Source organism: Oryctolagus cuniculus, chromosome 11, assembly GCF_051225735.1.
Source record: "Oryctolagus cuniculus isolate XC-2025 breed Fujian yellow rabbit chromosome 11, ASM5122573v1, whole genome shotgun sequence".
Taxonomy (NCBI): Eukaryota; Metazoa; Chordata; class Mammalia; order Lagomorpha; family Leporidae; genus Oryctolagus; species Oryctolagus cuniculus.
The window spans coordinates 25,168,369-25,192,635 of NC_142877.1; the positions used below are offsets into that span (position 1 = coordinate 25,168,369).

At 59.5% G+C, this 24,267-nt stretch overlaps 1 long non-coding RNA gene across 1 annotated transcript; it reads left to right on the plus strand.

The window, feature by feature from the left end:
* Nucleotides 1-9,728: 9,728 nt before the first annotated feature.
* Nucleotides 9,729-23,475, plus strand: LOC149123382 (uncharacterized). Its single transcript, XR_016217097.1, has 3 exons — nt 9,729-9,852; nt 19,169-19,257; nt 22,964-23,475. It is a non-coding gene; the product is annotated as an uncharacterized LOC149123382 (long non-coding RNA).
* The last annotated feature ends 792 nt before the right edge of the window (nt 23,476-24,267 follow it).

The following is a 24,267-nucleotide window of genomic DNA, read 5'->3' on the forward strand; positions in this document are numbered from 1 at the left end:
TTTTTTTTTTACGTAGACTTACATTTTATGTTCAGATTTATTTTTGGTATCTGTAAGAATTAGAGAGAGAGAGGGAGGGAGAGGTCTTCCATTCCCTGTGCACTCCCCAAATGGCTGCAACAGCCAGAACTGGACCAGACCAAAGCCAGGAGCCAGGAGATTCTTTTGGGTCTCCTATGTGTATATGGGAACCCAAGCACTTGGGCCATCCTCCACTGCTTTCCCAGGTGCATTAACAGGGAACTGGACTGAAGGTGGAGCAGCTAGGACACAAACCAGTGCCCACATGGGATGCTGGTGCTGCAGGCGGCGACTTAACCCACTGCCCCACAGGGCGGCCGTCCAGGTGCCCCCACTGTGAGCTCCTGGCCCGGTCACTCAGGCTCCCCGGGCCTCACTTGCCCACCCGGACCTAGGAGACAGAGACCCCAGCCACTGCCAAGGTCTCCAGGAGGATAAAGGTGGGTGGACCACGTCACTCATGCAGCGCGCAAGCCGGGTGCACGCCAGGGCTCCTGGAGCTATGGTGACGGGTTTCTGCTCAGAGCAGCAGAGCCTGGACGAGAGCAGACCCAACCCCCAGGGCTTCTCCTCCCTTGCACACTAAGAGAACTGAACACACAGGACAGGGGTGACCTTCACCAAGCCACAGCTACACTCCCAGCCGCTGCCACCAGCTCCCCGGAGGCCGCAGCGGGGCTCAGCTGGGCATGCGGGGCAGGCAGGCAGGGCAGCTGGGCCCTCTCCTGCCGCGTCCGCCCACGTGGACGTCCGCCCACAGCTGCAGGGTCAGCACCGCCCACCCTTCCTGTTCTCACCAGTCAGGGGCCCAGCCCAGCGCCTGCCATGTAGCAAGGCCCTGATGCTGTCTCGTTTTCTGACTGTCAAAGTATTTCTTGTTCATTGCAGGAAGAAGTGGACAATTCAGCAAAATGTAAGAGTACCCTCAGTCCCAAACTGTGTGCATATACAATGTGCATATAGCTTTTTTTTTGCAAGACAGTATCCTGTGGTAATTATTTAAAAAAATTAGAATGAGTATACTTAAAATATTTTTAAAGGCTTATCTATTTGAAAGGTAGCATTACAGAGAGAGGGAGGGGGTAGAGAGAAAGAGGTCTTCCATCTGCTGGTTCACGCCCCACGTGGCAGCAATGTCCAGACCTGGGCCAGGCTGAAACCAGGAGCCAGGAGCTTCCTCCAGGTCTCCCACATGGGTGCAGGGGTCTAAGCGCATGGGCCATCCTCTGATGCTTTCCCAGGCCATAGCAGGGAGCTGGATCGGAAGTGGAGCAGCCGGGACTCGAACTGGTGGCCATATGGGATGCTGGGACTGCAGGCAGAGGCTTTACCTGTTGTGCCACAGCACTGGCCCCCAGTGAGATGTTTTTAAGATTTCCCCAGGTCATAGCGTGGATCAGCAGTTCCTTTCATTTTGTTGCTAAGTAATATTCCACCGCGTGAACACACCAGTGCCTGCTACCCGTCTGTCCGTTCCTGGACACGTGTGTTGGTTCTCATTGGGTTTTATGCATGACACTGCTATGAACAACCATGTGAGTTTTCATGTACATACAAGATTTCAGTGTCACATGGGAATTCGTTTTTAAAAAAATAAGATTGATTGCTTTGAAAGACAGACAGACAGACAGACAGAGAAGTCTTCCATCCACAGGGTCACTCCCCAAATGGCCACAACAGCCAGGGCTGGGCTAAGTCAAAGCCAGGAGCCAGAAACTCCAACTGGGTCTCCCACGTGGGTGGCAGGGCTCTAAGACCTTGGGCCATCTTCCACTGCCTTCCCAGGCGCATTAGCAGTTAGCTGGATCAGAAGTGGAGTGCCTAGGACTTGAGCTGGTGCCCGTATGGGATGCCGGCACTGCAAGCCATAGCCTAGCCTGCTACACCACTTTTGGGATTGTCAGGTGTTTCCCAGGCAGCCACGTTGGCTCCGGGTCCTGCAGCGGTGAGGAGGGTTCCCAGTCTCCGCGTTCTTGTTCACCCAGTGGGGTGAGGGGCGCTCGCTGTGGTTTCCATTTGCTCTTCCCCTAGTGACCGGTGATGTTCGGCATCTTCTCATGGCTTTCGTGGACATTCACACTTCTTTTTTGCATTCAGATCCTTTGCTGGTTTTATTTTTATCTTATTATGGGTTGTTTGCCTTTTTTTTTTTTTTTTGACAGAGTGGACAGTGAGAGAGAGAGAGACAGAGAGAAAGGTCTTCCTTTGCAGTTGGTTCACCCTCCAATGGCTGTCATAGCCGGCGCACTGTGCTAATCCGATGGCAGGAGCCAGGTGCTTCTCCTGGTCTCCCATGGGGTGCAGGGCCCAAGCACTGGGCCATCCTCCACTGCACTCCTGGGCCATAGCAGAGAGCTGGACTGGAAGAGGAGCAACCAGGACAGAATCTGGCGCCCCGACCGGGACTAGAACCTGGTGTGCCGGCGCTGCTAGGCGGAGGATTAGCCTAGTGAGCTGCGGCGCTGGCCAGGTTGTTTGCCTTTTATTATTGAGTTGTGAGAATTCTTCTTATATCCTTTTTTTAAAAAATTATTTATTTGAAAGTCAGAGTTACACAGAGAAAGGGGAGGAAGGGAGGGAGAGAGAGAGAAAGAGAGAAAGAGAGAGAGAATCTTCCATCCACTAGTTCATTCCCCAAATGGCTGCAATGGCCAGAGCTGAGCTTCTTCCGGGTCGGAGCTGAGCCAGGAGCTTCTTCTGGGTCTCCCACGTGGGTCTAGGGGCCTAAGAACTTGGGCCATCTTTTACTGCTTTCCCAGGCCATAGCAGAGAGCTGGATCGGAAGGGGAGCAGCCGGGACTCGAACTGGCGCCCATATGGGATACCAGCACAGCAGGCGCCGGCTTTACCCGCTACGCCACAGTGCCAGCCCCCATATATTCTTGCTATGGGTGATCTTTTCACTTTTTTAATAAATATTTATTTGAGAGGGAGAGAGAGTATCTTTCATCTGCTGGTTCACTCCTCAAATGTCCACAACAGTTGAGGCTGGCCAGGGCAATTAGGCAAGAAACACCTGTCATCCAGATTGCAAAGGGAGGGGTGAAACCGTCTGTTTGCAGGGGACACGGTCTCGTGGCTAGAAAACCCTGAGATTCCAAGAAAAACTTCAGAACTAATGAGTGAGTTCAGCACAGCTGCGGGCTACATGTGCAACACAGGGCTACATGTGCAACACAGAAAGATCGATTGTATTTCTACACCTTTGCAATGGGCACTTCAAAAATAAGAAGATACTTCCATCTATACCGCATCAAAGAGAATAAAGTGCGTGGGAATAAATTTAACAGCAGCACAACACTTATCCTATGAAAATGATAAAAACAGTTGAAGGAAAGGAAAGAGACCCCGGAAGTGGAAAAGCCTCCGATCCCAGGAGTCTGCAGACCTAACGGGGTCAGGATGGCGAGACCGACTCCGACCCCCCAGATGGCCTTCACATTCAACAAGATCCCCATAAAATCCCAGCTTGGTTCTTTGTAGAAATTGAGGTGCTGAGCCTAAGATCCGCATGGAGGTTCCAGGAATCAAAACAATCGACTGCACGTTGTATGGGAAGTCCTTTATATATATTTAAGATTTATTTATTTATTTGAAAGACAGGGGGACCAGCACTGTGGCGTAATAGGTTAAGCCACCACCTGCATCCCATATGGGCGCTGTTGGAGTCCCGGCTGCTCCCCTTCTAACCCAGCTCCTTGCTGATGTGCCTGGAAAAGCATCAGAAGATGGTCCAAGTCCTTGGGCCTCTGCACCTGCATGGGAGACCTGGAAGAAGTTCCTGGCTTCTGGCTTCAGATCGGTGCAGTTCCAGCCATTTTGGCCCTTTAGGGAGTGAACCAGTGGATGGAAGATCTCTTTCTTTTTTTATTTTTATTTTTTTAACAGGCAGAGTGGACAGTGAGAGAGAGAAACAGAGAGAAAGGTCTTCTTTTTCCGTTGGTTCACCCCCCAATGGCTGCTGTGGCCGGCGCGCTGCAGCTGGCACACTGCGCTGATCTGAAACCAGGAGCCAGGTGCTTCTCCTGGTCTCCCATGGGGTGCAGGGCCCAAGCACTCGGACCATCCTCCACTGCCCTCCTGGGCCACAGCAGAGAGCTGGCCTGGAAGAGGAGCAACCGGGACAGAATCCGGCGCCCCGACCAGGACTAGAACCTGGTGTGCCGGCGCCGCAGGCAGAGGATTAGCCTAGTGAGCCATGGCACCGGCCGGAAGCTCTCTTTCTCTGTCTCTCCCTCTGTCTGTCTGTCTGTAACTCTGCCTCTGAAATTAAAAAAAATTTTTTTTAAAAAGAGCTAGAGAGAGAGAGAGAGAGAGAGAGAGAGATATCTTCCACCTGCTGGTTCATTCCCCAAATGACTGGGCTGGACCTGGCCGAAGCCAGGAGCCGGGAGCATCTTCTGGGTCTCCCACGTGGATGCAGGGGCCCAAGCACCTGGGCCATCTTCCACTGCCCTCCCGTACACACCAGCAGGGATCTCAAACCAGCACCCATGAGGGATGCCAGGTTGCAGGTGCTGGCTTTACCTGCTGCACCACAGCGCCCACTTATATGGGAGGTCCTTGAAAAAGAAAAACAATGCTGCAGGACCCACACTTCCAATTTCAAAAGTTACTGAACACCTACTTCAATCCAGACAGCGCGGCATAGCAGTGGCCCAGAGATCGATGGAGTAAAAGTGAGAGTCCCGCCTTTGTGGTCAATTGATTTTAGCAAGGGCACCACAGCAAACTGTTGGAGGGAAAGCCTCTTCAGCAGATGGTGCTGGGACAGCTGGATGGAGGGTGACAGCAGGAAGCGGGGGCGCGTGGTACAGCAGGTTAAGCCTCTGTGAGGAGCTTCATCCGGGTCTCCCACATAGGTGCAGGAGCCCAAGCACTTGGGCCATCTGCTGCTGCTTTCCCAGGCCATAGCAGGGAGCTGGACTGGAAGTAGAGCAGCCGGGATTCGAATCCATGTGGGATGCCAGCGCTGCAGGAGGAGGCTTAACCTTCTATATCACAGTGCTGGCCCAGGAATAAATAAATATTTTAAAATAAATAGGTAAATTGGCCTTCATCAAAATTATTATTTTTTGCACTATAAAGGACACCATCAAGAAAGTAAAAAGAAGGGGCCGGTGTTGCGGGCAGCAGGTGGAGTGGCTGTTAGGGACGCAGCATCCCCGAGGAGGGTCTGGGTCGAGTCCCGCCTCCCCTTCAGACCCTGCTCCCTGCCAGTGTGCACCCCGGGAGCAGCAGTGTCCTGGGGAGCCCTGGGTGGGGCTTCGGGCTTCCATCTGGCCAGCCAGGAACCTCCCCAACAGCGCTGGATGGAAGTGGCGAGAGGGGGCGCCCTTATCTTCTCTCCGATCTCAGGGGAAGCATAGTTAGCTGCAGCCAGGCTCGCTCTAATCTTCCTGCCACAGCCCGCTCACAGCCTCCCTTCCAGCAGTGTGTGAGAGGGAGGCCCCGCGCCTGCCCCGGCCCTCGCCCACGCAGCAGCCTCCGGACAGCTGCCCTGGCCAGGGAGGGGAAGTGCCATGTGCCTCGTCACACAGCTGCTGCTGCCCACAGGGCAGCCATCCAAGTCACTGGGGTGTGAGCCGCCAGGACCCACCTGGGCCCACCAAGGCAAGCCCTGGGGGCAGAGGGAAGGCTGGGCTCTGTTCTTGGCTCAGCCCCTGACTGGCTGCATGACCGTGGGCAAGTCTCTTCTCCTGCCCTGGGTCTCAGTTTGCCTGTCTGTGTAGTGGGGTGGGTGTTCCACTTGAAAGTCTTCCAACTCCAACCATCAGCAAATACCCTGCCCCACCCACCCTTAAACCTAGCAGACGCTCCAGCTTCTGCCACTGCCTTGAGTAGCCACCAGAGGGCGCCCCAGACCAGTATTTGACCCACTTGGGTGCACAGGGCCCTGGGGAGGCTGAGAGGCAGGGCGTTTTTTCCAGAAGCCCCAGGCTTTGCTTGCACAGGCATCCTTGTGGTCCACCTCACGGGCTTCCTTGTGGTCCACCTGCCCGGGCATCCTTGTGGTCCACCTGCCCGGGCTCTCTGCCTGGTTCCTCTGGCAGAGCCCTGATCTCTGAGGAGGGAGAGATGGATGCCTCACCCCCAAAGGCAGAGGCCGTCTCTGCCTGCCTAGGGCTGGCTGCCTAAGGCTGACCCTCCCAGCCCTGGAAGCCTCCTCGTCCCCTGGCCACTTCAGCAGAGCTGCAGCCTTTCCCTGCCCTTCCTAGTGGTACCTGGCCTCCGGAGGGGACACCGCAGACCTGCAGACACCCGTGGATTCACGCTGGGGCCTGGACAGTGGAGCTGCTCACCACGGCATCCAGGACCCGGGAGACCTCCCTCCGGGGCCAGTGGGCATCATGGGCGTCAGGGACCCCCCGGAGGGAGCTGTCACTGCCACCCAGCTCCCCAGTGCTGACTCACTCTCCAAATCAAACCAGCACGACTGCTTGGGCAGGCCGTTCTGCACACTGAGCTTGAAGTCAGAGCGACCTCCCCCAGTCCGGCCTGGGCCTCCCGGGAGGGATCCTGGCGCTCCCGAGAGGCCCCGCCCTGGCCCTGCCTTCTCCTTGTTTGTTTTTCTCTCCTTTCCTGGCCTGGGCTGGCCTGGGCTCCCCTTGGAGGCACCGTGAGGCTCGCACTCACCCGCAGAGTGGCTGGAGCAGGTCTCTGCGTCCACAGGGGGACCCAACTCCGCAGAGGCCCAGGGCTGCCCCGCGAGGCCGAGGGCCTCTGCGCTAGCCCCTTGACCTCTCTTCTCTCTTCTCTCTCTCTCTCTCTCTCTCTCTCTCTCTCTCTCTCTCTCTCTCTCTCGGCAGCCGGTGCTGTGAGGCTGCGCACCCGGCCACAGCCCGCCACGCCCCCGGCGCTGCCACTCCACGCCTCCCCCCCACCCCCCCGCCACACCCTGCCTTGGACTTAGGGCAGGGACAGGAAGCTGTGAGTCTTTTTTTTTTTTTGAAGTTTTATTTATTTGAAAGGCGGTGTGATAGAAAGGAAGGGAGCGAGAGATCTTCCATCCACTAGTTCAGGCCCCAGACACCCACAACGGCTGGACCCAATGTGTGTCCCCCACGTGGGAGGCAGAAACCCAAGCACCCGAGCCGTGGCCTGCAGCCTCCCAGCGCCTCGGCAGGAAGCCTGGGGGAGGGACGTGGGGTCCCCGCTGCAGCAGACCCTGCTGCGCCCCAACGCCTGGCCCAACTTTAGAGGCTTTGCATGCGGTGTCACATGTGTCACACGTGTCACACACACACCCCCCCCCCCACCTGGGGCAGCCGGAGGGCAGCAGGATACAGGCTGTCGGGGGCTGTCAGGGAGGTGGGCGATGCAGCCCCGGGCACGGCTCTGGGGCTCTAAAGCCCGCATTCAGGCCTCGTTTCCAGCAGCCCACCTCTGTTTCTCTTTTCTTTTTTTTTTTTTCAGGATGTATTTACTTATGTGATATCTTCCACCCACTGGTCCACTCCCCAAATGGCCTCAAACAACAGAAGCCAGGAGCCAGGCAGGCGCTTCATCCGGGTCTCCCACGCCGGTGCAGGGGCCCAAGCACTGGAGCCATCTTCTGCTGCTTGCCCAGGCCATAGCAGGGAGCTGGATGGGAAGTGGAGCAGCCTGCTCTGCTCTGGGACCTGGGACAGGGGGGCCTCGAGGCCCCCCGGGGCTGGGCGCCTCAGGCACCCCCACCTCCTCCCTTATCGGAAGGCACTTGGGCTGGGGCAGGGCCGGGGGAAGTGAGATAGGGAAGGCAGGAGGGGGCTTTGGGTAAGTCGGGCCGCGCAGGCCGGGCCCCCGGACAGGTCTGGGGCTGTCCCCACTCTCTCTCCTTGCCGCGCAGGGCGCCGCCACCTTGCACCGCTGCAGCGGCCTCTCCCGATTCATCACAGTCACCGTTTAATTAGCCGCGCCCGCGCCGCCGGCTTCCCCGGGCCGCCGCCACCCGCCTGGTCCCCGGCGCCGCCGCGGCTTCCTCCTGCAGCCCCACGCCGCACCGGAGGCCTCGCCCTCGTGGGCGTTGGGGAGGGGCTACAGGGGCCCTCGCGCGACCCCCGCCCGCGTCCGTAAAGGGACGCCCCTCCCCGCTTCTTCCCGGCACCGGAGCCCCCAGGGCCGGGCTGTGGGAGGGGCTGGGGGTCCCGGCCCTCCCCGCTCTGCTGGTGCGCGGGGCTCCAGCGCGGGCCTGAGGCTGCACCTGCCCGAGCGGAGGGCCGGGGCCTGGGGCCTCCCCGCACCCTCTGGGGCTTCAGGCCGATCGCGCGGAAGCCATCCGGAGGCCAAGGGTCAGCCCGCCTGCTCTGCCCGCCAAGGTCATCTGGGGGCTGCGGCCGCGCCGCGCCTCAGTTTCCCCACCTGGACCAGGGGACTTGCCACGTTTCAAACACTTCGAACAGGGCCGGCAGAGGGAGCCCTCAGCACCCACGGCTATTTTCGCCTTCGAGCAGATCTGTGTGGACTGCCCTGCCGGGCAGCGGGAGCCGGGGAGCACCGGAGACGCCCGCTTCCTGCTCCTCGGACTCCGCCCTCTCCCGGGACCGGCCGCGGACTCGCAGCGAGGCCTGCAGCTTAGTGAGTGGTGAGGTGTCCACGTCAACACCCTGCATTTTAATTTTTTCAAATGTATGTATTTAAAAGGCAAAGTGACAGAGAAGGAGAGGCCTTGCACCTGCAGGTTCACCCCCCAAATGCTGCAGCAGCCGCGGCTGGGCCGGACGGAAGGCAGGAGCAGGGAGCTCCCTGGGTCTCCCTGGCACTCGGTTCAGCACTCTGTGGCCTTCCAGGCACTCTAGCAGGAAGCTGGAGTGGAAGCGCCGAGGGCCTGGAACAGGCTCCCGGATACAGGATGCAGGTGCCCCAAGCAGCGGCTTAACCTGCAGAGCCCAGCGTCTGGGTTTGGCTGGAGATGGTCCTACACCGGGACAGTCTGGAAGGATCAGCTGGAACACTGGGCATCTTCGCGACTCTCCTGTGAATCTAAGATTGCTCTCAAAACACATTTACTGTAAACAACAACAAGAACACAGTTTTGGGCAATGCCCAGTGCTGTGAAGAAAATAAGCAGGGGCAGGAAGAGACCCAGAAAAATGGGTCTAGGGGAGGCTTGAAGGAGGCGGGGCTTGAGCAGAAGGGGCGGAGCTTGAGCAGAAGGAGGCGGGGCTTGAGCAGCCAGGGGAGGGGCTAACCTCACCAAGATGAGAAAAATGTGTGGCAGGAGGGAACAGCCAGAGCAAAGGCCTGGAGATGGGAAGCGGCTTGGGGTGTGGGCCCCTCAGAGGGCACGGGGGGGGGGCACCTGGGGCAGTCACAAGACACCGGGCAAGCACCGGGAGCCCTGGAGGTGAGGGAGGGCAGATGCGGGTGTGGACAGCCCCGGCCCTGCTGTGTGTGTGGCTGCTGGGGCAGGGTGGGGGCTGGGACAGGCACCCCAGCTCCGAGCTGCCCCTCCCCAGGCGTTATGCTACCCTAAGGACGGGAGGGCAGAGGGACCCCGGGCCGTCCACACAGCACATCTTCATTTTAATCCTCGTTGTGGTCCTAGGGGAGGCGCGGGCGAGTGGCGGATGGAGACTCTCCCCACGGCAACCGTTTTGAGGGATTTATTTTTACTGATTTATCTGAGAGGCAGACAGATCTCCAGCCGCTGGTTTGCTCCCCCAGTGCCTGCAACGGCCTGGGCTGGGCGGGCTGGGCTGGGTGGGCCGGAGCCAGGAGCCGGATCTCCATCCGGGTCTCCCACGAGGGAGGGGGGAGGAACCCAAGTACCGGAGCCACTGCGGCTGCCCTCCCTGTTGCGGCTGCACCTTTGCAGGGAGCTGGAGCCAGAGCCTGGCATCGTGGAGTCAGGTACCTACACGCTGAATCCGGGCGCCCCAACCTGCATCTTAGCCACCAGGCCAAATGCCCACGCCCCGCGTCGTGGGTGGGCGACAGGCTTGTGCTTGCTAGGGGGTCCTCGTAGCCTTGAGGCTGCACTGGGGTCTCCCTGCAAGACACGGAGCGGGTGAAAGGGCAGGGCTTGGGCAAGGCACAGGTGCAGCTGGGGCGGGGTGGCCCCTGAAGCCGAGCGTCAGGCGGTGGGGGGGGCAGCTCTGCAGGACACATGATGCACGATTCTGAAGGTGCAAAGCAACACAGAGGGACCTGCTGGGGTCCCCACCCTGGTCCCGTCCCCAGAGGTGACTTCTGGGACCTGTTTCCTGTGCTTCCTTCGGGAGCCCGTGTAGACGGCCCCACCTGGATCTCAGCAACTGCAGGCAAGCAGAGTCCATGTGGGCCTGCCGGGGAGCCCGCCCAGCCGTCTCTCAATCCTCACTGGCCACAGCTGCAGCAGGTGATGTTTTAATCAGAGGGCACAGGACACAGACAGGTGAAGTCACTCATCGGAGGCCACACAGCTGACACAATTTAAATGCAGACTCTGATAGACTTATACGGACAGGAAGCAGAAGCACAGAGGTTGAGTGACCGGGGAGGAAGCTGCGGAGCCAGCAGGCCTGCCCTGACTGTGCTGCGGGAGCCGGGGCCCAGGGCAAGCCCTGCTCCTGTCTGTGGCCCGCGCCTGCACGGCCCCAGGGACAGAGTGCAGAGCTGCTCCCAGGATTGGAGGTGGGCCTGCGCAGGGCTGTGCCCGGCACCTCATTCTCCCTCTGCCAGGGCTGCAGTGCCTGTGGGAGGGAGCGGGTGGGGCCTCTTGCCTGCCCACCCCACCTCACCGGCCTCTGGGTATGTTGACCCTGGAATTCTAGGAAGTGGGGCGTGGTGTGTCTGGGGGCCGGGGACACCTAGGAGAAGACAGCGGGTTTCCCTAGGGCCCTGGAAGGCGGACAGGCCCGTGGGCAGGGTGCTGGGAGGGAGGCTGCCTCCCTGGGTGAGTTGGCAGGGTCCCCCCAGGCTGGCTCCTGCGTCTCCACCCCCAGATTCGTGGGAGCTGAAACCGCAGCCTCTCTAACCAGCAACCCCCAGTGGCAGTGTCTTCCTGCATGACGTGGGCCGAACTATCCGGGGCTGGCTGCGCTGTCTCCCAGGGAGCGCTCTCCCTCCTTGCCTGGCCCTGAGTCGGTCCTGAGCGGGGCGTGGGGAGCAAGGGGGGCACCTTGTCGGCCAGGCCCAGCAGACAGCTCAGTGGAACGGGCTGCGTCGGGGGAGTCCCCGCCTGCTGCATCCCTGGCGTGTTAACTCAGCGCCACGAGCCTCGATGTGCCCATCTGTGAAATGAGGTTAATAGCAGAGCAAGCTGTAACGTCAGCATACAGATAGCCCTTCTTGCACAGTGTGTGACATACAGTGGGTGCTCAATAATTGTCACTCTCCTCCACGGGTGAGCTGATTCCTCACGGGCTCTGGAGCAGAATCTTGGCACTGGTCCTGTGTTCGAGAAGCTGCCTGGGGGGTACACACGTGGGGATTGCTGAGCCGTCCGCAGGGAGGCGTGAGTGCCTCGGTGGGGTGGGGAGACGGCTGAGCCCCCACCGCCTCCCTCGTCCAAGGCCGGCTGCCTCAGCCCACACAGCTGCTTTTTTGCAACTCCTTTTTCTAGAAGGCTCCTCGCAGATGCCGCCTGCTGTCCTGGCAGTGTGCTGGGAGTCCCGTGTGGGCTGTGGGAGCTGGAGGTGACCGCGGGGGATGGGCCGCCATGCGTGCTGGGTGTCCTGGAGGCGGCTCGGCTCTCTGAGCCTCTCTGGTCCCTGGGACGGGGTGAGAGCATCCCGGGGGGTGGGGGGCACGCGTCCGTGCCGGGCTGTGCGAGTGTCTTAGAAGCCGGAAGTTGCTTCTGAGACGCAGGCAGGAGGACAGCAAACCTTCCTGTCTTTTCTGAGTGCAGGAGCTGAGAGTGGGGCATGACCTTGACCATGCCAGGAGGATGTTACATTGCTGTTAGGCAGGATAGGGCATTCGTCATCAGATAAATCTGGGAGACACCAATGCAAACACCCAGCCCCGGTGGTCTCGGTCTCGGTGTGAGGCGGCCCGAGGCCCCTGGCTGGACGGGGCGGCCCTTTGTGTTGAGTTTGCATCCGTGGAACCTGCTTTGGGAGATTCCAAAGAAGCCAGCAGTTCCCCCTCCCCCCACATCACAGTTGGAAGAAGGGGGGTGCTCTAGCCTTTATCTGACTTACTTTTTGAGTTTTAAGAATTTTATCTGATTGGTAGACTGAGAGCTCCCGTGTGCCGGCTCACTCCCCGAATGTCTACAATGTCCAGGGCCAGGCCAGGCCATAAGCAGGAGCTGGGAGCTCCATCTGGGCCTCCCGGTGGGTGGCAGGGACCCAGGCACGTGAGCATTGGCTGCTGCCTCCTGGGTGCGTTCATGCAGGAAACTGGAGTCGGAGCAGAGCTGGGCCTGAACCCAGACACCGACTGGGATGTAAAGGCATAGTTTTGCCTTTTTTTTTTTTTTTAAGATTTATTTATTTTATTTGAAAGGCAGAGTTGCAGAGAGGCTGAGGCAGAGAGAGAGAGATGTCTTCCATCCGCTGGTTCACTCCCCAGATGGCTGCAATGTTAGAGCTGTCCTGATCCGAAGTCAGGAGCCAGGAGCCTCTTCCGGGTCTCCCTGTGGGTGCTGGGGCCCAAGGACTTGGGCCATCCTCCACTGCTTTCCCAGGCCATAGCAGAGAGCTATTTCCATGATTTTTAAATATCTACCTACCTATCTATCTATCTCAAAGGTAGGGGCTGGTGCTGTGACATAGCACGTTAAGCCTTCATCTGCGACACTAGCATCTCATAGAGACGCCGGTTCAAGATCCAGCTGCTCCGCTTCCGGTCCAGCTCCCTGTTAATGCTCCTGGGAAAGCAGTAGAAGATGACCCAATCCTGGGGCCCCTGCCCAAGACCTGGAAGAAGCTCTGGGCTCTTGGCTTCAACCTGGCTCAGCCCTGGCCATTGTGGCCATTTGGGGAATGAACCAGTGGACGGAAGATCTCTCCTTCTCTGTCTTCCTCCTCTCTCTGCAACTCTGTAACTCTGCCTTTCAAGTAAATAAAAATCTTTTTAAAAGAATAAAAGAAAGGCAGAGTTAGGAAGAAAGAGAGAGGGAATGAGGGAGCTTCCATGCACTGGTTCACTTTCTAAATAGCTACAACAGGCTGATCTGGGCCAGCCTGAATCCAGGAGCCAGGAGCTTTTTCCGGGTCTCCCATGCAGGTACAAGGCCCCAAGCACTTGAGCCATCTTACACTGCTTTCCCAGGTGCACTAGCAGGAAGCTGGATCAGAAGAGGAGCAGCTGAAGGGCCAGCGCTGTGGCACAGTGGATTAAAGCCCTGACCTGCAATGCCAGCATCCCAAATGGGCGCTGGTTCAAGTCCTGGCTGCTTCACTTCCAATCCAGCTCTCTGCTATGGCCTGGGAAAGCAGCAGAAGATGGCCCAAGTGCTTGGGCCCCTGCACATGCGTGAGAGACCCAGAAGAAGCTCCTGGCTTTGGATCAGCTCAGCTCTGGCCGTTGTGGCCATTTGGGGGGTGAATCAGAGGATGGAAGATCTCTCTCTCATTCTGGCTCTACCTCTCTCTGTAACTCTGTCTTTCAAATAAATAAAATAAATCTTTAAAAAAAAAAAAAAGAGGAGCGGCTGGGACTGGAAGTGGTACCCACATGTGATGCTAGCCCTGCAGGTGGTGCTTTGCCACACTGCACCACGATGCTGGCCCAGTCATTTCTATTTTAAAAGGGTAAACCAAGGCATTGCCTAAGGTCCATGGCTAGCCAAGAGCAGAGCGGGGCCTTGAACCCAGGCTGCCTGGAGGAGGCCGCTCTTGTCCCCTCTCCTGGCCATCACAGTGCAGGCCTGTTAGGCTGTCTCTGCTGCCTGACACACACAGCTCCCATGTGGGGGGCAGCCGCTCGCAGGGACCGACCTTGGGTGTCCACACAGGAGGCCCTGCTCCCATCTCACAGGGGGACAGCCCGCGGCCTCCCCATCTGCAGCCCGGCCCTACCGAGTGCCCGCGGGAAGAGGGTCTCTTTCTGGCTGTCTCTCTCCGTCCCCCAGGGGAGGGATAACTGCTCAGGGTACACAGCACGCAGGTGGCAGCAGGAATTAGCAGCCAAGTGTTCAAGATGTGGGAGTGCGTGGTGGTGAAGCTGCGGGCCTTGGGGCCGGGGCCAGGCACAGTCCCCTCCGTCCCAGGCCACAGCGGCCCCTCCGGACAGAGGAGCCCCGCCTCCCTGCTGGCCTCCCCGCAGCACTGGGCAGGCAGAGGAGCAGTTGCGCGGGGCCTCTTGCCCGCTCAGAGCTTTATCTGCACCCCCGGGAGTGGGGCTGCAGCCGTTTCCTCCTCCGAGTGCAGGCTTCGGGGTCTGGGTGTCTTTCCTTCCCCTTCGCGTCACTGGGTCCCAGCGATAATCTGGCTGGCTGGCTATCACGGACGCTCGCCGGGCACCTGTGGTGGGCCAGGCCCCAGCAGGGCTTGCTCCTCCGGCTGCTGGAGTGGCCCCCAGCTGCCCAGGGCGGGGCTGGCCTCCAGGGTGCGTGAGGATGCTGGCAGAGGCGGGAGTGTGGGATCCGTGGGTGGACAGGCGCGCACTGTACTTCCAACAGCTTATTATTGTTATTTTAAAAGATTTATTTATTTGAAAGGCAGAGTTACAGAGAGGCAGAGGCAGAGAGAGAGAGAGAGAGGTCTTCCATCTGCTGGTTCACTCCCAAGATGGCTGCAATGGCTGGAGCTTCACCAATCCAAAGCCAGGAGCTTCTGGGTCTCCCATGTGGGTGCAGGGGCCCATCTTCCACTGCTTTCCCAGGCCATTGCAGAGAGCTGGATTGGAAGCGGAGCAGCCGGGTCTCGAACCGACGACCATATGGGATGCCAGCACCGCAGGCAGCGGCTTTACCCGCTATGCCACAGCCCCGGCCCCTCCAACAGCTTATTAATAAAGACATAATAACCTGGTTTTGGAGAATCTGAGATTTCTCCCAAGAAGGTGTGTAACTGGCCACTAGGCAAGTGAAAGACGCCCGTTAACGCCCCTCGCTGTCGGGGATGCACGGACCACAGCCACTGTGCGCTACTGCTTCTGGCTCACAGAGATGGCTGAAAGGAAAAAGAGAAACAGAAACAAGCCCTGGCCAGGCTGTGGAGAGACGCCCCTCAGAGACCCTCCGAGGCTGCCAGCCGGGAGGGGGCAGTCCCGCTGGGAGACAGGCTGGCAGTTGCTCAGAAGGCTGACACGGGCACAGCCCTGGGTGCACAGCCCACGCGAGTAGGAAGGATTTGCCAGAATGTTCCTGTTGTAGAACAGCGCTCAGAGCCCAAAGTGGCGCTGCCTGCCCCCAGCCAGCTGCAGGATCGGTGGGCACAATGTAGAGCATCGCCAGCCTCGCACAGCACAGGTGACGCTAAGAAGCCCATCACAAAGACCCTCGGATGACACGTCCAGGCCGCGCAAACCTGCAGGGGCGGGAGCAGAGTTTGGGAAACCGGGCGTGGCAGCCAATTGGCCAGGGGTACCAGGGGTTTACCAGGGGCTGGTGAAAATGTTCCTACATTGACTGTGAATTGAGATGGTGGTTGTACAATTCTGTGAATACCCTTTGAAAGGGTGATTTATTTCTTTGAAAGGAGAGGAGGAGAGACAGGAAGAGATCTTCCAAATCTGCCGATTCACTCCTCAAATGGCCACAGCAGCCAGAGCCGGGCCAGGCACCCCATGCTGGTCCCCCGTGTGGATGGCAGGGCCCCGAGAACTCGGGCCATCCTCTGCTGCCTTCCCAGGTGCGTTAGCAGGGAACTGGATTGGAAGTGGAGCAGCTGGAGCTTGAACCATTGCTCCGACATGGGCTGGGCACTGCAGGCGCTGTCTTAACCCACTGTGCTGCAGCCCCAGCTGAGTTATCTGTTTTAAATGAGTGAATTGTGTGGTATGTGAATTACATCTCAATAAAGCTGTTATTTAAAATTTAGGAAATGGAGGCCGGCGCTGTGGCTCAGCGGGTTAATGCCCTGGTCTGAAGCACCTGCATTCCATATGCTCCAGTTCAAGACCCGGCTGTTCCACTTCGATCCTGCTCTCTGCTATGGCCTGGGAAACCAGAAGATGGCCCAGGTGCTTGGGCCCCTGCACCCACATGGGAGACCAGAAGAAGCTCCTGGCTTCAGATCAGTGCAGCTCCGGCCACTGTGTCCAATTGGGGAGTGAACCAGTGGATGGAAGACCTCTCCCTCCCTCCCTCCCTCCCTCCCTCCCTCCCTCCCTCCCTCTCTCTCTCTCTCTCTCTCTCTCTCTCCCCCCCTCCCCCTCCCTCCCCCTCCCCCTCCCCTTCTCTTCCTCCCTCCCTCTCTCTTTCTCTCTCCCCCTCTCCTTTCTCTGTGTAACTCTGACTTTCAAATAAATAAATCTTAAAAAAATAAAATAAAAATTAGGAAATGTAGACAATCAGGAGAGAGGAAACGTCATGAGGCCCATGATTGTGTCCCCGAGGGACAACCGCTGTTACCATTTTGGTGACACCGTCCTACGTTGCACTCTGCCACCTGTGTGCTGCCTTCTCCTCTAACACTACACTGCAGGGGCCAGCACTGTGGTGCAGTGGGTAAAGCTGTGCCTGCAGCGCTGGCATCCCACATGGGCGCTGGTTCAAGTCCCGGCTGCTCCACTTCCGATCCAGCTCCCTGCTAATGCACCTGGGAAAGCAGCGGAAGATGGCCAAGTGCCTGGGGTCCCTGCACCCACATGGGAGACCTGGATGAGGCTGTTTCAGCCTGGCCCAGCCCTGGCTGTTGTGGCCATTGGGGGAGTGAACCAGCGATGGAAGTGCTCGCTCGCTCGCTCTCTCTCTCTCTCCCTCCTTCTGTCTCTGGAACTCTGGTTTTCAAATAAAATAAATCTCTTTAGTGAAAAAATAGTGCACTGCAAACATCTCCGCGTGTGGATAAACACACAGCCACATCAGAACAAGTCCTCCCTGCTTCTCTGAGCCGCATGTCTCCATTTATGGAGGTGGCCCAGGACCCTCGTCCAGGGCACGTCGTGGGGAGAAGGGAAGGAGGCCGTGCGTCTCCAGCACCCGGCCGGCACAGGCCCTGGCCCTCAGCGAACTCAAGGCCAGCCCCACTGCCTGGTGCCCTGGGTGGAATGTCCCTAGTTTAAGAGGAGGAAGGGTGGTGAAGGTGGACCTGGGAAGAGTCCTCCTTCCCCAGAGGTCCCGCCTGTGCCTGGCACAGTGACCCCTCCACCCCTGCGACAGCTGTGGAAACCGAGGCGCTGTGACTGCTCAGGGCTGTCCGAGTGAGCCGGGGGCTCTTGCTCCCCAGACCGGAAGGGGGCAGTGTTCAAAGGGGAAAGTTGTGACACTCTGTTTCAGTGAAGCAGGACTGTTTTCTTGTGCACCTACTGTGTGCTCCATGTGTGCCTACTGTGTGCTGCGCACAGGTTGGGGGTAGCTGGGCTCCTTGCTCTGGGTGGGGGACGGGGCAGCCCGAGAGCCAGACAGTTGGCATTGGAGACCAGCCCCTTCCGTGCTGTGACAGGCGGGAGCATAGGGCCAGTTGGAGCAGCACCTGTGTGGAGCAAGCTCTGGGTGTCACCAGGGCCTGCAGGGAGCCCAGGAGGGTGCCCACTCCAGCCTTTTAATTTTTTTTTTAAGATTTATTTATTTTACTTGAAAGAATCCAGCCTTTTTTTTTTTTTTAATTTATTTAAGAGGCAGAGTTACAGAGAGAAAGGGAGGGAGGGGACGGGGCTGGCACTGTGGCGTAGAGGGTAAAAGCTGCCGCCTGAAGCGCCAGCATCCTGTATGGGCACCGGTTCAAGTCCCAGCTGCTCCACTTCCAATCCAGCTCTCTGCTATGGCCTGGGAAAGCAGTAGAAGATGGCCCAAGTCCTTGGGTCCCTATGAGAGACCTGGAGGTAGCTCCTAGCTCCTGGCTTCAACTCGGAGCAGCTCTGGCCATTTTGGCCAATTGGGGAGTGAACCAGCGGATAGAAGACTCTGCTTCTCCTCTGTGTAACTCTGCCTTTCAAATAAATAAATCTTTTAAAAAAAATAGGGAGAGACAGAGACCTTCCATAAGCTGGTTCACCCTCAAATGGCCACAATGGCCAGGGCTGAGCCAGGCCAAAGCCAGGAGCCAGGAGCTTCTTCTGGGTCCCCCACATGGGTGCAGGGGCCCAAGGACTTGTATCATCCTCTACTGCTTTCCCAGGCACATTAGCAGGGAGCTGGATTGGAAGTGGAGCAGCCAGGACTTGAAGTGGTGCCCCTATGGGATGCCGGCACTGCAGGCAGCCGCTTAACCTGGTAGGCCACAGCACCGGCCCCGACCCCAGCCTTCTGTGTGCCTCTCCCCAGGTCCTGTGGACAGCGGCCAGCTGTGTGACAGGCAAGAGACTGGCCCATGACGTTAGGGGAGGAGAGGCAGGGCCGACTCTGCGGGAAGTCGGCCAGTCTCCTGGCCCCGGGCCTCGCTGCTGTTCCACACGTCCTGAGCATGCGCTGGCCCTGGCCACTTCAGCACCTCCTCCAGGATGGCTACCTAGGGGACTTCAGCCTTCGTGGAGTCTGTGGACCTGGCGTGAGCCCCAGCGCGGCCTCTGACAAGCTCTGTGTGGCTTTGGGGCAGTGACTCCGCCTCTCTGAGTCTTGTTCCTCCTCTATAAACGGAGCTTGCAGCTCCTCGGCCAGTCACGGCCTAGAGTCTGATCCCTACTCCCCACTTACTTGCTGGGGTCCTCTGCTTGAGCAACTCAGCCGCCCAGGCCTCGGTCTCCTGATCTGTGAAATGGGGCCAGCAGTGGCACAGCAGAGAATTGAGAGAAAGCACACGCAGCCCTCAGAGTGCTGGGGACGCAGTGTGGCCAGTGTGTGTTGGTCTCGGTTCCCACTATCTTGCCCTTTAGGGCACTGGGAGAGAGCGGGGGTCCTGGCCCAGACACCCCGGCTCCGGGGGTGGGGGCCTTGCTTCCTACACAACCAGGTGTGACGGCTCTCTGAGTCCTTATCCAGGCCTCTGCCCTCAGACTGGGCGCTTCGCTTTGTACACACACACGCACTGACACAGCCGGTGCCGTGTCTATGGGACACGTTAAACAAAAGCCCACACGTAGGGGGAGAAGGCCAGTGGGCTCTGCCTCCTACAGGAAAAGGCAGGGTTCATTCACTCATTCAGTCAATCACTTATTCACTCAGTGACTACTTGCTGACCAACTCCTGTTCTAGGCCCTGGGGACGCTGCAGTCAACAAAGCAGACAGAAGCGCCCACCCTGTCCGTCCCGTGGCGCTGACTCCCGTGGGACACGCGAGGCAGGTCAGCTGGTGGTAAACGTTAGGGAGCTGGGAGGGCGAGGGCTGTCGCTTCACACAGCGTGGTCGGGGAGGTCACGGTCCGTCCGTCCATTCAGTCCGTCAGTCGTTCCTCCAGCCATCAGCAGTGTCAGCAATGTGTCCTTGGGCCTGATCTGCCGTCTGGCCTCGGCAGCACCCCTGGCAGTGGGCTCGCGAGCTTGTCTGGCCATGCTGGCAGGAGCGAGGGTGACGACCCCCTGGGTTTCCCCGGCAGCAGGGGCCAGCAGGCAGGGCTCCGTGCGCTCCCGCGGGGGACTGTCTCGGGCGGGCTGAGATGTGGGCTCACGTTAGCAGAGGCTGCCTCAGCGCCCCGGGGGGTGGAGGGAGGCCCGTGGGGGCCTCTGCTTCTTCGAGGAGGTGACGTCTGGGAGGTTGTGGCAGGGAAAGGCCATCGGCAAGGAGGCAGCGGCGTGTGTGGGACAGGGCAGGCTGGCGAGCAGCGAGGCAAGGGGGCAGCGGGGTCTTGGCTGTCCACAGGGGGCTGCACAGACTGGGCAGCCAGGCTCCAAGCAGGCCGGTGGCGTGGCTGGGTTTGCAATTTAGCAAGACCTGTGCTCTGGGGGCTGGCGCTGTGGCACAGTGGGTTAAGCAGCCACTTGAGACGCCAGACCCTGTCTCAGAGTATCAGTTCAAGTCCTGGCTGCCCCACTTCCGACCCAGCTCTCTGCTGTGGCCTGGGAAAGCAGGAGAAGATGGCCCAAGTGCTTGGGGCCCTGCACCCACATGGGAGACCTAGAAAAAGCCCCTGGCTCCTGGCTTCAGCCTGGCTCAGCCCTGGCCGTGTGGTTATTTGGGGAGTGAACCAGTGGATGGAAGACCTCTCTCTCTGTAACTCTGCCTTTCAAGGAAATAAATAATATTTTAAGAAGAAGAAAACCGCGGCCGGAGGGAGCGGCACCGTCAGCACCGTGCCCTTCATCTTCTTTACTCACTCAAACCTCCCGGAGCCCCAGGCCTGGCAGGGGTCGAGACGCCCGCACAAGTTCAGCAAGCCTGTGCAGGGGGCGGGGGGCGACTCAGGGGGCAGCCCCAGGGAAGCAAAGCCCTGCGGGAGGGGCCCTGTGAGCCCAGGGAGGAAGGAGCCAGGCCACGCCCTTCCCTCCCTCAGCTCCCGGTCCTGTAGCGCGGGAAGGACCCAGGGCAGGCCTGGGGCGCTGGGGGACAGGGAAGGACGTTCCGACAGAGGAGCCGCAGGGGCCGAGGTGCCCGGTGCCGGGTGCGGCTCGGGGGTGGCACAGGATGGCCGGGCGGTCGGGCCCTGGAAGGAGGCTGGGAGGGGAGCTGTGGCCTTGTGGCCTTTGACCTCCTGGAGTGAGTCTGGCCTCCTGGCTGCAAAGTCGGAGGACATCAGAAATGCAGCCCCTTGCTGAGCCCTCACCCATGAGAACCACTGTGCAGCCGCGCCCACGTGCCTTCCGGGACCTTCCCGTGGGCATCTGCACAAATATGTCTCCCACCACAGAAAAATCAAACAGCTTGCATCTGGTTGGTTCTTAATTAATTAATTAATTAATTATAAAGGCAGAGTTACACACACACACACACACACACACATACAGAGAGAGAGAGAGAAAGCGAACAAGCACATGAGCTTCCACCTGCTGGTTCACTCCCCAAATGGCCGCAACGGCCTGGGCTGGGCCAGGCTGAAGCCAGGAGCCTGGAGCTCCATCAGGGTCTCCCACATGGGTGTCGGGGTCCCTGTCCCCTTCTGCTGCTCTCTCAAGCTCACTCGCAGGGACCTTGATCAGAAGTAGAGCAGCTGTGATTCAAACAGCACCGTGAGGGATGCTGGCATCCCAGCGCCGACCCCACCGCATCTTGCTGTTTTTTCTCTTGAAATCACACCGGGGCAGGTGTTGGGTACAGCGGTTACGGCGCTGCGTGGGACGCCGGCATCCCTTGTCAGAGCGCCTGGGGTGAGTCCCAGCTCCGCTCCCAATCCTGGCCTCCTAGTAACGAGCATCCCGGGAGGCAGCAGGTGATGGCTCAAGTCACGGGGGAGACTGGATGGAACTCCTGGCTCCTGGCTGCCGCCCGGCCCAGTCCCAGCTGGGACAGGCGATTGGGGAGTGAAGCAGCAGTTTCCGTCTTTCACAGAGATGAAATAAATCAGGTTTTAAAGAATTACACCAGAGGCATTTTCTGATGCCACCGTGGTCTCAGACCAGCTGACTTCCGAGGCCCTTGGACCCCTCCGGCCCGTGGTGGCCCCGTGGCTGACGTGGCCACTCCTCGTGGCCGGGCCCGCTGTTTCTGCTGGTTTGTGGTCGTAAATGACACGGTAGTGAGCACGCTCCGTGCACGTGTAGCTCCGTGCCCACATCACTGATGAGTTCGTCCTTCCTGATAAATCTGGAAGCCTTGCCTTGCCCAGAGCCGCTGGGCAGCCAGGGGCCCCCCTACGAGGAGCAGCTCGCGCTCCCCCTCCTCGTCCTCATCTTTCCAGAACTCTCTGCAACCTCCCCCAGGGAGCTTTCCCAGAGCTCCCAGGCTGGGAACGTCCCCCGGCCCCCAGCCCGTGCCCCGGCTGCCTCCCCCGGGGCTGCCCTCTCTCTGGGTAACCGGGGGCCCTTTCTTTGCGGCTTCCTCTGCTCGCCTGCGTGGAGGCCCGGGCTGGATTCACCGCTGAATTTCCAGCACCAGGGGCAGGGCTGGCTCATTTCACTTTCAGCAAATGTTTGTCGAGAAAGGAATCAGGACTTGGACAAATGAATGAACAAATGAAACTAAGTCCGCGGGGGGAAAGCCGAGGCTCAGACCTTGGGCTGCAGTCCAGGGCGCTGGGCTGGGGTGGTGCAGAGCAGGGCCCCCCAGCCTGGAGTGGGACCAGGAGGCCGTGAGGGGAGGGAGTGAGCCAGGGCCAGGGCACCAATGGGCAGTGTGGACAAGAACCATGCAGAAGGGGGCCTGTGTCCATGTCCAAATCCTGGCCCTGCCACTCACGAGCTGTGTGGTCCCGTGCCAGCCGCTCGGCCTCTCTGTGCCGTGCTGTGTCCACTTACAGAACGGGAGTCACAGGTGTAAGGGCCTCACCCGTGCATTCGTGATTCTCTCTCAACAAACACTTGGTGCCGCCAGCTCTGGGCCAGGACGGGAGGCTGTGGTGGAGCTGACGGACCACAGCAGGGGTGGGACCCGGGTGGGCCCAGCACAAGGTCCCTCTGCAGTGCCCTGTGCCCCGGCTCCTGGGGCTGCGTGAGGACGCAGCAAGTGCCCTCCCCCAGGGCTGCTGTGGTAGTTCAGGTGTGGCTGACCCCAAGGGGATGCTGCCCCTCCCCCTTCCTCCAGAGCCGGGGAGGGGGGTGAGGGTGGGGAGCGGGGGCCAGGGGCGGGTCCCCGGGGGTTCCTCATCTGTAGTGTGGGGCCACCGGCTTCTAGCACACGGGCAGGCGGAGCCCTTGACCCGCTCCCATGAACATTAAGGACGTGCGTGCAGTTCCAGGTGTGAGAAAGGGAGAGCCGGCCCCGGAGCCAGCAGCGCTGCTGGGGGGGAGGCTCTGAGGTGCACGTTTCCCGCGAGCCCGGGCAAGGTGCCACACGCTCCTGCGTGTGCCGGGGGCGGGCTCTGACGGACCCTGCGGAAGGCCCGCTGGCTGGGGAGATGCTGGCTTTTTGCTATTTGTTCTTTTACATGGTTTGAATTATTTTAACCCTTCGTTTTCAAGGTGCTCAAAAAGCTCCCCAACTTCTGTGTGTCCAAGAGTCCCCCACCCCCAAGCAAAGAGCAGAGCGCCCCACTCCGGCCAGCCTGAAGAAGGGCTCTGCGCCTGGCCCTGGGCCCTCTCCCCTCTCCGCCCATGACCCTGCTGACCCGCGAGTTCCGGGACCACAGCCGGGCACTGCCTCCTCCAAGCTGGGAGGGCACCTGCAGCGCCGTGCACCCCACCGCCCTGCGTGTCCAAGGTCCCCGTCTGGCCAGCCCCAATGGCCTGCGCTGCCTGCCCTGGGGGGGTACGTGGACCTCTGACCTCAGGGGTCTGCCACCCTCAAAGGCAGTTCTTCGTGGGGAGGGGTACAGGGGGGTTAGGAAAAGACTCCAGACAGAGCTTGAGACCACCACGCAGGCCTGGCCCCCTCCAGACCCCACCTCCTGGGAGCTTCCAGCACGTGGCCAGGATCTTTCATGTTTTAAATTTTTAGCACCGGACATGTATTTTGGGGAAATATTCTCATAGCCCATGAATAAAAGGTAGCAAATAGAAGACCTTGTCATTCCCTCCCCCTCCTTTGCTGCCCCCTCAGAACACTGTGGGCAGGTGCAGGGGTCGGGCCCCTCTGAGCGGCTTACGGCCAGGTGCCTTTCCACCCAAGGCGATGCCCGTGTCCTGCGGTGCGTGTCTCCCCCGCCGGGCCATGGACTTGTGTGATGTCAGCGCCACAGGCCCCTATGACTTTTTGGTAGCTGTGTGGTATCTTTTTTTTTTTTTTTTTAAGATTTATTTATTATTTATTTGGAAGACAGAGTGACAGAGACAGAGGGAGATCTTGCATTCACTGGTTTACTGCCCAAATGCACACAGCAGTCGGGGGCCGGGAGCTCCATCGGTCTCCCACGTGGGTGGCAGGGCCCCAAACACTTGAGCCATCGCCTGCTGATGCACACGGGGAGGAAGCGGGATCGGAGGCAGAGAGGGGACTCGGTCCCAGGCCCCGGGGACCAGGGCCGCAGGGGTCCCAAGCGGCTCGGTCTGCCGCGCCACATCACGCAGTCCCCCACCGAGGATCGTCTGCATGGCGTCCCTCGTCTGGCTTCTGCAGGTGGCCCCGGGCAGGCCTCGCTGTGCACCCAGCGATTTCCTGGGGACAGGTGCGGAGCCACACCCCGGGCCACCACGCAAGTGAACTGGCTCCAGGTCCGTGCCAGGTACCGCGTCGGCCCTCCGGGAAGTCCCAGCTAAGCAGCCCTTTCTCCCTGAGACAGGCACGCTGTCAGGGTGGCTCTCCCCACCCCCCTCAGAAAATTCTAGCC